We start from the raw sequence: 15187 nt of genomic DNA, 5'->3' as shown, positions 1-15187 counted from the left end.
TCCTTGAAGAAGTCAAGGAGTTAGCATTATAGCTTATGATACATAAAGTTCAAGACTTTTTCCCTGCCAACTCCTTGAAGAAATCAACTTTTAAATTTTTAAAATGGGTCTCTTTAGAAGGACAAGAGGCCATTAAAGCTCTCTTGATCCATGTGCTATATAGGGAGAGACTAAAAGCCTATGTCAATCATGCAACTCTCTTTCACCAAGTGTGAGTGCGCGGATGCAGTGCACGTGCGCAGAGAGTGCAAAGGGGAGAGAGGGAGAGAAAGAGCACGACACAGGATGTGGGTGGAGCTCCCAAATCTCACTGTATGAGCACCATGTGAGAATATGAGTGAGAGCTCCTTATTCTTTGTATGTATAAAGAATAAGGAGATAAATGTGGGCGGCCGGACACTTCCCGACGGACATGGGCAAAGCACGATGAGGCACCCCGCCTTTAAAAAACACCAATCACTGTCAAACTCACCAAGTGGAGACTTATAATTGTTCGTGGAAAAAGCCGTACTACCCACATGATAGGAAGGAAGAGGAGCTAGGATGGAGACACATACCCGTGGAAGAGGAGGGGAACCTAGAAATCAAAACCCGAGCTATCTGGCCAGCCCCCAACCCCTTCATGGACTCCTATTCCTTCGTCATCAGAGTTGTCTGGCAGCTATTCTATAGTCAATTGAAATTTGTTGACCCCCGACAGAAACCCCCTATCAAGCTTCACTATGCATACCACCCCTTCAAATTTACCTATTGCTAGAAGCAGGTCTGCTTACACCAAGATGTGCCCAATCGGCTAAAAATATTTTGTATTTCTAATTGCAAGGACTCATTGTCAAAGAGGAAATTGGGAGAAGGATGTTAGCCCAACGGCCGCCTATGGCTACCCCCCTCATATATCACATAAGATACCTTGATGCTTTTTTGGACATCAGCTCAATAAGGAGTTTTATTAGTCTTTTTGTTTATGGACTAGGAGGCAACTATGCATGTAAAATTGATCGCATGTGTTTTGGATGGACTTTTCTTGGGTCAATTACGGATAGTGCATGTAATGCCAAATCTATTTTTTGTTTTGAATCACAACATGTGTGCCTATGTAGACTAGGTAAGATGGGCTTCTCTGAAGAAATCCAACATGTAATGATCTTACTACTTTTGATCCATATATTATGAATGTCTTGCATAAAGGGTTAAACCATATACCTACTCAGCCCTTATGTATTCACTAAAGAATTATGGAACTTGACTCTCACCTTAATAACAGACAAGGTGGTTTCCATAAACTACCCTATGGATAAGGTCAAGAAGCTTTTTTGGGACTTTTGCAACATAAGCATGCCAAAATGCAAGTTTATTAAGAGCATCCCATAGATCAAGAAGTGAACAAGTTGAAAAAAGCCTTTTTTGTTACCTATTTGGATAAGGCCCCTAATAATCTTGTTTTTGTATGCAAGGCTTAAATGTTGGTACAAGCCAAACAAAGGCTAGTAGAACCAGACTTTGTCCCACATGGAAAATCCCAAGTAAAAGCCTTGGAAAGAATATACTCCACATGTGAGTAATTTCATATTGTAAACACATCACCACTCCCCTACCTATTGGACATTTAGAAATCTCATAAAAAGGCCTTTAGATGGAGAACTAATGGGGCAAATTGTTGTTTATCAAATTTGTCTTTACTACCCTAAAAACATGCATTCCTCTTATCAAGAAGAAGGCTTTTGATTTGAACCAAAGAGCTTTGCTATGCCACAACATTAGAATCCAATCTTGGTGGGTTGTGGACTCCCTATAGGATGTAGTCATCAACCTTCCCAAGAAAGCCTCCTCTGTTTTCTAAGCAAATGTAAAAAAATGCTATGAAAACATTTCCCATGAAGGAGACATAGGGATTAAGTCAAGAATAGCCCAAGTCATCTCATATGCCTATGGACCATTCACATAAAAAGTACATTTCCTTCAAAAAATTCCCAACTACTTGTGTAATTGGTAACTAGTCTGATCTAGAATATAAGAATGGATTCTCCATTAATAAGGAACAATATATTTTCATCAATTCATGGCTTGACAACATGATTATTTTATGTAATGGGGATACCTGTAGACAAGGTAAATGGGGTTGGCTTGCTCACCATTATGGTGCAATCTATATCTACAATCTTTTGAATATGAGTACATTTCCACTAGATTACGAGATCCCACAACTAGGCATAAGACTGCCTTCAAGTATTTTGATAATATACTTTGGGCTAACAACTATGACCACTCTTCTATGACACCTATAGTCCATAAAAGTAACAAGAACAATGCTTGCATAGAAGGGCCCTTGGTTAAATAAAAGGAGATTAACTCCACACTCTCACACTCTCATGGGGAACATATTGTACCACAAGCCTTTATAATTTGAACATTGCTATTTCTTGCATCTTTGTTTTTGGTCTTATTAAATTGGTTACTTGTGTCCATTGCTTACACACACACACATATATATACAAAGAGAGTTTCAGGGATGTTATCTTCTTCTTGAATACCATGACTCGTAGGAAATAGACTATGGGACATGGCACGCCTTCCGTTTCCTAAAAATTTTAGAGAGGCATATATTGTGCCAACTCTCCACCATACTTCTATATGGCAATCATGCAGGACATATACTATCTACTTTTTTGATATTAAAGAAAAGTTTAATTGATGTTTTACTTTTTATTTTGTAGCTCTTCAAAGGAGAGATTTTTTTTGTTGTACAAACTCGTTTAAGTGGAGACATTACTCGTAAGGGTGGTACTATGTCTTTATGTACAAGTTGCAAAGATTAAGGTTTTAGTTTCACCTATGTGTTTCATAAATCTTCTATGTATTTATTTTGATTTATCTTTTTTTTTTGGATAAAAAAAGAAATTCTCATCCCATTTACAGATTACCATGACCAAGTAGGGGGTACACACTGGGACAGATTGAAAAAAAGCCAAGAGTCAAGTGGAATATTAAAACTAGTAGCGGGACCGACATCTAGCAACTCGCCATAGGCTGGCTAGGGAAAACAACGCACCTGAAGCGACAATGCTGTGTAGAGCAAGGCGAGAGAGAGTTTTTTTTAACATTTGCATTGCCATCATCAAGCACGATTGGCTTAGGCACGAATTGGCTAGAGCAGGGACTTAGTGTAGCTGCCAGAGTTCAAATCGTCCTCTACACCTACGGTTTTACAACTGATTGTATAACGCGGAGGGATTAGAGATTCCGATTCCGAGGTAATAAAACTTGAAACGAGCCACAAGGAGCGACTTCAAATCGTCCCATTGTCAAACAAATAGTTTTTTGAATAGTCGGTAAACCGCCAACAGGTTACGGGCAGTGGTGAGAAGCTATATCGATCAGGATACCCGCATGGATGCGAAACGCTCAAAGCCGAAGAGTTCGATCTTCGAACACCTTGCGTTTACACTCACCCGTAGCTTCGCGTGATTATAACTGGTACTCTCTCTCTCTCTCTCTCTCTCACACACACACACACACACACACACACACACACAGAGGAAAATCACAATGTAGGTATCGTACAGTGGGTAGGCCATAACTCACACATACAGATGGCTTGAAGGCGTCAAAGCAACATCTGTCTCAAAAATACTACAAAGAAGCAAGAAAGTTTGAACGTTCTTTAGGCTCCAAATGACCCATAAGGCCCAATATCATATCCGTAGTGAAGAAAATGAAGGCATCCTTCGATGAATGTAATACTATCTCAAACATCCAGAACCACCCTCAAAGTGGTCAGAAGGGCATTTACATGTAGGCAGCTGGAAAGATGTGACAAAAAATCCTGACAATGTGGACTATATCAAAGCAGATGAACATGAGTTTTTTCAAAGTGTCTAGAACACTCACCTTGCCTGTCTAAAATTTTGTGTTTAGCAAGCAAACTGCCAGTGGGAAGTGCTCCAAAAAGACGCTTCCATTGAAACACTCTTTCTTCAGAGGAAGGTGGCTTTTCCATCTTTTAGCAAGATTTTTGCATATGAGAAACTGCAATTCATACTTTTGATACCAAAGGTTGTGCTTGTAACTTAGCTTCTACCTTTTGAGCTGTGATATGAGACTAAGGAACAAATATGCCATGACCCTTTCTCGAGATTTAATGTCTAAGGCAAATATTGCCGGTGATAATTATTTGGGCAACAAGATTTTCTGACCTTATGAAGGTATATAACATACAACATTTGGTAATTTTTGAGCTCTCAATCTTGCACCGAGACATTCCAACTCAAAAGTCTAGCTGAACGGTGTGCTACATTGCCTCCTTGGGGTCTTTACATAGGCCCTTGGCCTAGAGAAAAACATTAACTCCCAAAACCTCTTCTATTGGGAAGCTGGCTGAGTTTGCCTTTTAAAATGGAACCACTCTCTGTCAGATTTTAGTTCTGCACTTAGGATTTAGTCTATGTGAGCTCAGTCGGAGAAGCTTTTTACGATTGTAAGCTTGCTGGTTATGTTTTTCCTCTCTGGTCAATTGACACACGGCAGATATGTCCAGGTCATCACTCTGCTGTTCCTATCTGCTCTGCCAACTGGTGGCTGCCTTTTCAGCAGTTCAGCCATCTTTGCTAGGCAGTGCCATCAGCGAGATGCATCAACAGGTATGCCACATCGGCGCTGCCAGTGAGTCATCTGCAACTCACCAGGTTCAATTGATGATGGTGCTGTCACAATTTATTGCAATTCCAACAGCCATGTTGCAACTGTGCTAGCTCAGCTGCCCACTCATTGAGCATGAGTATCAAACCTGCCTAGCTGGCTTTGGTTTGCCTTGTGTTCAACTGCCAGACTATCATCAGCTTATCCATGTGACTTATCATGGTATTGCCACGTCATCCTTGAGGAATTCACACTGACTGTCATATCAATTGAGTTGAAGGGTCACAAGTCCATGGATACACAAGTCCATATGTAACCATGGCCATGAGAGGCCAAAGGGTAGGGAACCCATGCTCCACCCAACCATTTTGCCTCTTCATGTAGGCAGTCCCCGTGCTGGTTTCCCGTTGGCCCTTGGCCTCACATTACTGCCCCCTTGGAGAAGTGTTTTTGTCTTCGAAAACAAAAGTGGGGTATTTCTTCTTAAAAACACTAATGTTTTTTTTCAAGTGGCACCTTCTTTAGGTCAATTTTTCCACTTAACTAATGCTTTGTGACACACATGATGACTACGTAAATCATGAGAGTCAAGAATGCGCTCAAGTTCATGTGGTTGGGTTGGAGATTTCAGTGAAAATTGACCAAAATGTGATGAACAATTACATTGTCATCCCTATCCAAGCGCTTACGTAAACAACTTATATGCAAAACCAAATGAATATGAGAGTGCGCAGGTAAAGAATGTTTGTAAGCCATATCTCCAACTCACTTGAGTATTTTGAGTGGGCTTGCAATGTCTAGGAGATAACTTAGGGGTAGGACCAGTTTTCAGACTTTATTAATGCTTTGGAATACGTAAGAGTACCTCTTCACCTTGCGTGAAATTGACGTACTAACGTTTCTCATGAGCATAATTTTTGTATGTATCTTGAACATTTTGACAAGCAATTTTCAACATATCTATGGTCTTGGATAAAGTCCTCAACTTGTTGAATTTTCTTAGTAGCCAACCGCACCGTAACTGGTGATCTAGGTTGAAAATTGTGTATAAACATGAAGGGACTAAACCAAGTGGTAACATGCTTTGTACTATTATAAGCAAACTCCAAAATAGAAATAATCTTTCCAATCGGATTGCTTCTTGCTAATGTACGCTTGTTAGGTGTAGCGGAATGAATTTTGTATTTTCTCAAGATTAGTGATCTTGATTGCTCAAGGTTCCTTTTAGTTCTTAGGGAAGGAGAGAGCCTTCCGTCTTATGGAGAGTGCCATGATCACAAACAAAGTGAGTGGATATTGTGCGTGCAAGTGAATGAAACTGAGAGAAGGAGAGAGAGGAGATACGACACCGAGAGGTTGTAAAACCCTCCTCCGAAGGCCCCACTCTCGTCGGCGAGAGTGGTCTACTTTGATTGCACAAAGGTGTACGCATAATGCGTATGCAATGGACTCATGCAATGGGACTATGTCGATGACGACGACGACGACGACTCGATGGCTGAATCTGTGATCTTCTTTGGCTGAATTTCGTGGACTGTTTTCGGGGCTGAAACTGGCTGTTTTACTGTTGTCTTGATGGCTGAAAATGATCGGCTATATCGGGGGTCATGCTGAGGATGAAAACGTTGATGTTGCTGTACCTTTTGGCTGCGTTTAGGGCTGGTTTTGCACCTTCTGAAACGTTGGACAGCAGGTCTATTTGATGCTGAAAATCGCTGCAATGGCTGAGGTAACCATGCGGAGAAACCTGCTACAAAAACGCTGAAATCTACTGCTGTCTAGCGTTAGTAAAAATGCTGTGCTTGCTGAAAATTCTGATGTCAAACGCTGATGGTGATGATTGGAAAACGCTAGGGCTGAATGATGTTGGGGGCGATCATGCAAGGGATGGGGGATCGGGATCTATGGCGATGTATCCATGCTAGAAAACGCCAGGGAAGGTGAGAGGTATGGCGAGGCTACGTGCTGAGGGGGGGGGTACTGCTGAGAAGTTGCCTGTTGAGCGGGAAGTTCCTGCTTCCTCTTCTGCCAGAAAGTGCTAACTTGGGTTTGCTTATATATTAACTTAGCAAAATTGCCCTACCTACTTTTGTTGGAAAGTCACTTAAAAATAATAAGTGAAAATACCAATAAATAGGAAAATAGGCTAAATGCACTGAAAAATTTCCCTAACTGATGCTAATGGATTCTGATGGGAATTCCGATGATCATGCTGTGTGCAACCGGAGGATATGCATCTATGCTAAGTGACTGGGCATGCACGGTCTACGAATAGACTCACAAAGTGCCAGATCACTGCTAATCTAGACTTGACTGAACTGACTGAACCCTGTTGTGGTGTAGCTTGTCTACGGACACATAGGGTTGGGATGTGTCACGTGACATCCCCTCCTTTTCAAAGTGAGGTACTGGTACCGAACTGTATGGCATCGAGGGAGATCGCCAATAGCATCCGGAATCCTGGAAGGGACTCTTCGCCGGCCCACTCTGAGGTGTGGGTTGTGTGGTACTTGAACTTCATAAAGGTCTGCAACGCTTGCTTCTTTGGGCCGCGCCGAAAGCGACACAAAGTCTTCCGTGGCTCCTTCCTTGCTTCAACTTTGTCTAGAGACCTGCTTCTTCCGTCTTCAAGAATCTCCATGGCTGAAAATTCCTGAAACCATCTCCAACACAAAACCATGAATATACCCATTCCATGTAAAGTGAAGGAAAAAAATCTTGTCTTCTCTAAAGACTGTGTATGCAATGTAGATGAACATAGAGACGGAGTGACAACCCGTTCATCAAACACATGCGAACAATGAGATTAAATCTTTCTCTTATGATCTAGAGCAATCAACTGTGGCAATTCACAACGGAAATGCCCATGCTTGGTACTCATACTTTCATGTGCTCTGTCTACAACTGTGTCATGCCCAGGAAGAGACATGGAATGTGACTTCCTGACATACATACTTTTCAGCTTTTCATGAAAAATCCGCATACATTCGTGCTCATCCATGAGAGAAACGTACTCAACATACAATATGTCATGCCTAGGAAAAGGGAAACGTGCTCAACATACAATATGTCATGCCTAGGAAAAGGGATCACATAACGACGCTGACTAAAATACAAGAAACGATCACGAATGAAACACTCAAACAATGCGTGCGTATCAATCATGCGAACACATAATACTTCCTGTGAGGGTTCTTTGACCAAGGCTCGAGAGCCTAGATCGGTTCTTCCTGAATGATCGAATCGTCCTGTGGGGGTTCTTTGGACCTCGACTCGAAAGCCAAGATCAGATCTTCGTGACTGCTTGAATCTACAACGAGGTTAGCTTCGCTAGAAAAAGTGTCCACTAACACATCATCCTTGTGAACAATCACATCATCTTCATGCAGCTCATCATGCTTGTGAGAAATCACATCTTGATCATGCAAATCATCATGCTCGTGAGAAATCACATCTTGATTTTGCAAATCATCATGCTTGTCATTGTCATCCAAATCATTATGCAAATCATTGGCATCCAAATCATCATGCTTATCATTGTCATTCAAATTATCATGCAAGTCATTGTCAATCAAATCATCATCATGCTTCACACAATCGTGCAAATCTTTTGTGTCATGCTTGGGAGAAGAAGAGACTGAGAGAGTCTCCTTTTCTTGATTCTCTTCAATCGGCGCCTGCATATTAGAGAATAGTAGAACAAACTCTTGCATGCGTTGATCTATCTGCGCTTCACGCTCTAACCATCTTTCTTGGCGTGCGCGAGCCAATTCGGCTAGTCTTTCTGTGGACTCGCGATCTAATTCTACGTTTCTTTCTGTGGCCGTCAAGCGTGCTTGCTCGCACTCACTCTCTATGGCTGCCATTCGTTCTTCGTGCCACACTTCTCGTTGTCTACCTTGTCGTACCATCATGTCCATCATTGTCTTGCACCAAGCTTCCATAGGATCTGGTGCAATCTTTGGCGTAGACGGGGAAGGGTCGGAAAAACCTCTTGGTGGGGAAAATTCTTCGTCGCCTCTCTCATGCTCATCACCTCCAAGCGAAGTATCCATTCCGCTTCTAGTGATGACCATTCTGAAGTCGTGGGTTCTTGTGGGTTCTTGGGTTCTTAAGTTCACGAGTAACTTGGGTTCTTGAGGGTCTTGAGGTTCTTGAGGTTCTCAAGGGTCGAGGTTTTCTTTCGCTTGCAAACCGCGTTTGAGAAGGATCTTCTCTTCACCCGAGTTCTACTCCTTTCCGCGGGCGCACCCCTTGGCGGCCTTGCGCTCACACCAAGGTTGCTTTTTACCACCTCACGTCGATTGGCCGGCCGCTAAGTGCACGGTCCGCTCTCAATGTGAAAAGAGACACAAGGGGAGGGTGGACAAGCCCTTCTTTCTTGGGATTTCTGTCACTCTTCAACAAAACACGATTAGGAATCGACACGCCCAAGCGAACTTGGGTTCGTGTGACCGCAACAAGCAAAAAAAATTCTTGTGGTTCTTTCCTTGAGTAATGCAGAACACTTCCAAAGCTCTGATACCAATGTTAGGTGCAGCGGAATGAATGTTGTATTTTCTCAAGATTAGTGATCTTTATTGCTCAAGGTTCCTTTTAGTTCTTAGGGAAGGAGAGAGACTTTTGTCTTATGGAGAGTGCTATGATCATGAATGAGAGTGGTCTACTTTGATTGCACAAAGGTGTACAATGTGTATGCAATGGACTGATGCAATGGGACTATGCCGATGACGACGACGGCGATGACGACGACGACTCGATGGCTGAATTTGTGATCTTCTTTGGCTGAATTTCGTGGACTGTTTTCGGGGCTGAAACTGGCTGTTTTGCTGTTGTCTTGATGGCTGAAAATGATCGGCTATATTGGGGGTCATGTTGAGGATGAAAACGCTGATGTTGCTGTACCTTTTGGCTGCGTTTAGGGCTGGTTTTGCACCTTCTGAAACTCTGGACAGCAGGTCTATTTGATGCTGAAAATTGCTGCAATGGCTGAGGTAACCATGCGGAGAAACCTGCTACAAGAACGTTGACATCTGTTGCTGTCTAGCGTTCGTAAAAACGCTGTGCTTGCTGAAAATTCTGATGTCAAACGCTGATGGTGATGATTGGAAAACGCCAGGGCTGAATGATGCTGGGGGCCAATCATGCAAGGGATGTGGGATCGGGATCTATGGCGATGTATCCATGCTAGAAAATGCCAGGGAAGGTGAGAGGTATGGCGAGGCTATGTGCTGAGGGGGGGGGTACTGCTGAGAAGTTGCCTGTTGAGCGGGAAGCTCCTGCTGCCTCCTCTGCCAGAAAGTGCTAACTTGGGTTTGCTTATATATTAACTTAGCAAAATTGCCCTACCTACTTTTGTTGGAAAGTCACTTAAAAATAATAAGTGAAAATACCAATAAATAGGAAAATAGGCTAAATGCATTGAAAAATTCCCCTAATTGATGCTAATGGATTCTGATGGGAATTCCGATGATGCTGTGTGCAACCGGAGGATATGCATCTATGCTAAGTGACTGGGCATGCACGGTCTACGAATAGACTCACAAAGTGCCAGATCACTGCTAATCTAGACTTGACTGAACTGACTGAACCTTTCTGTGGTGTAGCTTGTCCACGGACACATAGGTTGGGATGTGTCACGTGACAACGCTCTTAGCATATCCTCTAGTATCTGATTAACTTGTTTAGTTTGCCTATCCGTCTTTGGATGATTTGCAGTGTTGACATTGTCACGTGCGCATTGCACTTGCGCCTCCTGGACAAGCTTCTGCTAGAGTCTAGCGCAACTTGCAAGCCGTAGTCTAGCTTAGGATCTAGCCTGGCACTTTCTGAGCCTCTAGGAGGACATGCATGCCCAGGGAGGTCGTAGTTGTATACCCTCTCTTGCACAATACAATCAGTCGGCATATAGGCATGTGAACAGTCCCTTAAGTTAACTTATTAATCAGTCGGCATATAGGCATGTGAACAGTCCCTTAAGTCAACTTATTAATAAGTGACTTTTCAACATTTTATTCCCAAGGTCGTGGGGGCATTTTCAGCACTGCTCGACCCAGCTTTTCCTTGGTATGTAAGGGACATGGGGGGTCACCTCCATAGGCAAGAAGCAGTACTAGCACCTGTTGTACCCACAATACCAGTACCATCAATACCACCAACGTACAACAGTACTGTTGTACCCACAGTACCAGTACCATCAATACCACCAACGTTTCCAGCCCAGTACCATCAGTGCTTTCAGCCGAGTATTACCAGTGTTTTTAGCCCAGTACCACCAGCGTTGCTAGGTTAGCTTTATCTGACAGAAAGATAATTCTAAATGAATTATTGGATTTTTATGTGAGAGGGTTTTCTCGCTTTGGACACCAGGAAAAATAAATTTAAGTGAATTGTTGGAAATATAAGTGAGAGAGTTTCTCACTGGAGACATCCGAGTATAGATATTTCTAGTGCGTCATTCAGAGTAATGACGGGAGCACTATGAACGGGAATATCTGTAAGGCTACCGGGAACGGGTACTTGTGAAGCGTCACATCGGATGAGTGATGAGGAGCATCAAGAAGAAGTATTCGACTGTCCAGGAATGGACATCTCTGATGCGTCTTAGGATGGGTGACATAGAGTATCGCGAAGGGGAAAGGACTAGGCGAGGGTATTCTTGATGTGTCACAAGGTGGTTGACGAGGGCATCGGAAAGCGAATATTCCATAATCGGGAGGAAATATTGAACTGTGTTAGAATTGTGCAAAAGGATGAGCAAGCACTTGAATGAAGATGTTTTCAAAGGAAACTTGAGGAAATACAGTTGCTTTCTGAGAAAGCAGGTTGCTTTTTGGGAAAGCGGATGCTTTCCCGCAAGCAAGTCTATTTTTGCATTGCATCTGTGCATGTGGTTGCATCCAGGGACGTCTGGGAAGTGCCGTATAAACATCTGTTTTCAGCTTATGAGGTTTTATTGAGTTTTTGGGCAAGTTTAGACCATTTTTAAAATAGGCCAGGCCACCCACTTAATAAGTGGGCAACCACCCTTAAAAAAAAAAGAGGAGAAAAGCACCAGCACTATCTTATATAGCAGCGCACGATCTCTCTCTCTCTCTCTCTCTCTCTCTCTCTCTCTCTCTCCCCTTCTGGCTGATGGCGCAAGCAATCTCTCTCTCCAACTTTGGCGCCTCTCTTTCTTCCCTATTCCTGCCGGCAATACCGCTCCCATTCTTGCCGGCTACTAGGAGCTACAAAAGCAGACTCTCACACTCTCTTGAGACAGAGAAGGCCAGCGCTAACAAGAAGAAAACGCCGTTGCAGATGTTAGTCGCGAAGATGAAGCTGCCGATGACTGCCCATGGCTGCCCCGATTGTACCAGATGTTGCCAAGACTCGATAGGTGAGTTCCAACGCAAAGAAGTTCTACAGAGTGTTTCCATCGTGACATGCTACTGTTTTTCTATGTTTTCAGCCCATAAACGTTGTCGACGGGGTTGATTTACGAGAAGGATCCTGAGAGCACTCCTCTTCTGTGTGTAGGATTGGAAGAGTGTCACAAATTGCTGACGTGCCAAGCCACTGAAGAACGGAGCCAACTTGCAGATCCCGGCTGAGGGGCCTAAACCCTAAGAAGAAGAAGAAGCAAAGAAGCCCAAGCTGCAGAAGAAGTTTTACCGACTTACAAAGTCTTGTCAAGTGGCCTATTTTTAAAGAAGAGTTCCCACCAAATTATAAAGCCCCGTCCAATGGGGCCCAAGTGACATAAAGGCAATAAAATAAAGCAAGCCCACACACACACGCGGAGAACTGATGACATGGCAGTTGTACGGATTCCCGGAATCATGCTGGCATGATGACGTGTCAGTTGTACGGATTTTCGCAATTCGCATTGAGCTGATGATGTGGCAGGTGTATGGATTTTCATGATTTACTTTGAGCAATTTGGGCGGCAGCTTTTGAGGCTAGATGCTTTTGAGTTTGATGCTTTTCATGTAACCGCTTTTCATGGCCAATGGCCTTCAAATATGAGCCAAGGGTTCATTCTCTGGCATGCTCCGCGTGAGGTGAAGAGGATGGAGTACCGACGGTGTACAAAGTTCAAGTAATACCAAGAAATATCGAAAGGGGTGCCAAGGTTTGGGGCCAGTGCTCTCTTGGGGTGGAACTCCGCCACTCCCGTCTCGTGTCGTGCATCTCTTTTAGTTCAGTTGTTATTTGAATTGCTTAAAGTTGTCCAGTCTGTTCTTTTTCGTTGGCACGTGGTGCGGATCTCCCGTGACAGTGGTAGAGACCATTGGCCTCAAACCTTGGCGCCCCTTTCGGTATTTCTTTATATCACTTGAACTTTGTACACCGCCAGTACTCCATCCTTTGCACCTCACGCGGAGCATGCCAAAGAATGAGCCCTTGGCTCATATTTAAAGGCCCTTGGCCATGAAAAGAAGCTACATGAAAAGCATCAAACTCAAAAGCATCTAGCCTGAAAAGTTTCCGCCCAAAGCTGCTCAGCGTAAACCACGGAAATTCGTACACCTGCCATGTCATCATGCCAACGCGTATTTCGGGAATCCGTACAGCTACCACATCATTAGTTCTCTGCGTGTGTGTGTGTGGGCTTCCTTTATTTTAATGCCTTTATGTCACTTGGGCCCCATCGGACGGGGTTTTGTACGTTGGTGGGAACTCTTCTTTAAAAATAGGCCACTTGGCAAAACTTTGTAAGTCGGTAAAACTTCTTTTGCTGCTTTGGCTTCTTTTGCTTCTTCTTTGGTTTAGGCCCCTCGATCGGGATCTGCAGGTTGGCTCAACCCAAGGGTTTCACACCCTGAGTTTGGAAATAGGTCCACGTATCTGAGAGGGGTAGACTCTCGAGTTGTGATCTGAAAATTGAGATTCCCAAGGAAGGACTTCCGCGTCCAAGAAAGCAGAGTTGTTCTGCAAGAACAAGACTCTGGGAGCAGAGTCAGAAAAGAGTTGCAGGGATACCATGCCCTGAGCCTGGAAGGTGAGATCAAGAGGCGAGAACCTTAGTTCTCGAGGATTCGGAATAAGGAACGAAAGTTCTTTGGAATAGGGTTTTGCCCTAGGAATAGGAAGCCGAGGCTTCCAGGAAATTGAGTCATATTCTATAACAAACGTGGTAATAAGTTTGGTTCAAGTGCTTGTATAGACTTCTCCTCAATAATAAAGCTACTATTAGGGAGGGACCAACCCATCTTTTGGTCCCCCAAATACCGTGTCGATCTTCTCGATCTCTCTCTTTTTCTCTCAATTTCTCTCTATATCCTTTGGCTTCAGTATTAAGTGATAAATTCTATTTATTCGAGATATTTTATATTTCTATGCGCTCCCGTTTGTGATAGTGGTACCAAAACATGGTGTCCTCTCTTTCTTTGTAAAGGAGGACGACTTTGGAAAGATACGAGAAGACGCCATGACAAGCGAAGAGAGAAGTAAGCAGGCGGAACCCTAAGCCGTGCAGGAAAAGCTCGCAGAGTTGGGAAAATTTTTCTCTATGCAAGAATTTGACAAGACTTGGGATTCTTTGAGAAGGCGACGAGCATGATGCTCAAGAATCTAGAGAATGTCACAAATTGTTGACGTGTCAAAGCCCTAAAGAATGGAGCCAACTTGCAAATGTCGGCCGAGGTGTTTAAACCCTAAGAAGAACAAGTTACAGAAGACGAAGTCCTACCAACTGATGGGGACCCCGTCCGATCGGGCCCCAAGTGACATAAAGGATTCAAATGAAGCTAGACTCTCACACACACACACACAAAAGACTTGCGCAAACTGATGATGTGACAGATTTCCAAAAATTGCGCTGACATGATGACGTGGCAGGCTGTACGGATGCGTTTTGGGTTGACTGCTGTATGAAATTCTGTGATTTATGTTGGCAGCTTTTTGGCATTGCCTTTGGACCAGAAGCTTTTGAGTTTGAAGGCTTTTCATGTAAACTGCTTTTCATAGGCCAGGGGCCTTTAAATATGTGCCAAGGGCTCATGCTCTAGCATGCTTCCTGAAGAAGGTGCAGAGTTTGGAGTACCAGCTTGTATTGTGTCGATGCAATATAAAGAAATACCGAAAGGGGCGCCAAGGTTTGGGGCCAATACTCTGTGGGGTGGAATTCGGCCACTCCATGTCGTGTGTTGTCTCTCTCTTTCAGTTCAGTTGGTATTGAAGTGCTAAAAGTCTGTTCAGTCTGTTCTTTTCTATTGGCATGTGGTGCCAGTCTTGTGACAGTGGTATCAAAGCATCAGGCGTGTGCTTTTTTGAAAGCACCCCGGTCCTACTAAGGAGCAGATAGAGCAAGATTGCACTTTCAAAAATTCATTGGAAATTTTGGCTTCGTGCTCCGACCTTGGACTTATTAGCCACTCCCACTCTTACTTCATCACGCATCGGGCGCGCTCCCGTCTTCACCGCTCATGTCTTACAGGGCATAAGCCATAAAGATCACTTACAAGAGAAGGATCCAAGATTTGTTTCGAGCTGTTGATTTTCTCAGAGGTAGTGCCATGCAGATGTTGATAGCTACCAAGCAGCATACTCCAAGTACTTGGCAAGC

General features: G+C 43.6%; 1 protein-coding gene across 5 annotated transcripts in view; it reads left to right on the top strand.

Annotated features, from left to right (window-relative positions):
- The first annotated feature begins 3151 nt into the window (after positions 1-3151).
- LOC147452278 (transcription initiation factor TFIID subunit 13-like) overlaps positions 3152-15187 on the top strand; it is a 187258-nt gene continuing 175222 nt past the window's right edge. The window contains exons 1-2 of one of the 5 annotated variants that reach the window (XM_086518031.1): positions 3152-3251; positions 3345-3474. The gene's annotated coding sequence lies outside the window, so the exon portion shown is untranslated. Of the gene's footprint in view, positions 3252-3279; positions 3475-15187 lie in introns of those variants that run through there. The other 4 variants (XM_086518035.1, XM_086518032.1, XM_086518030.1 and 1 more) reach the window with 4 other exon arrangements.

The sequence above is a fragment of the Adiantum capillus-veneris genome, chromosome 8 (assembly GCF_014529385.1).
Source record: "Adiantum capillus-veneris isolate H3 chromosome 8, ASM1452938v2, whole genome shotgun sequence".
Lineage (NCBI taxonomy): Eukaryota > Viridiplantae > Streptophyta > Polypodiopsida > Polypodiales > Pteridaceae > Adiantum > Adiantum capillus-veneris.
The sequence above is the reverse complement of the archived record's forward strand: the minus strand, read 5'-3'. Positions and strand labels throughout refer to the sequence as shown.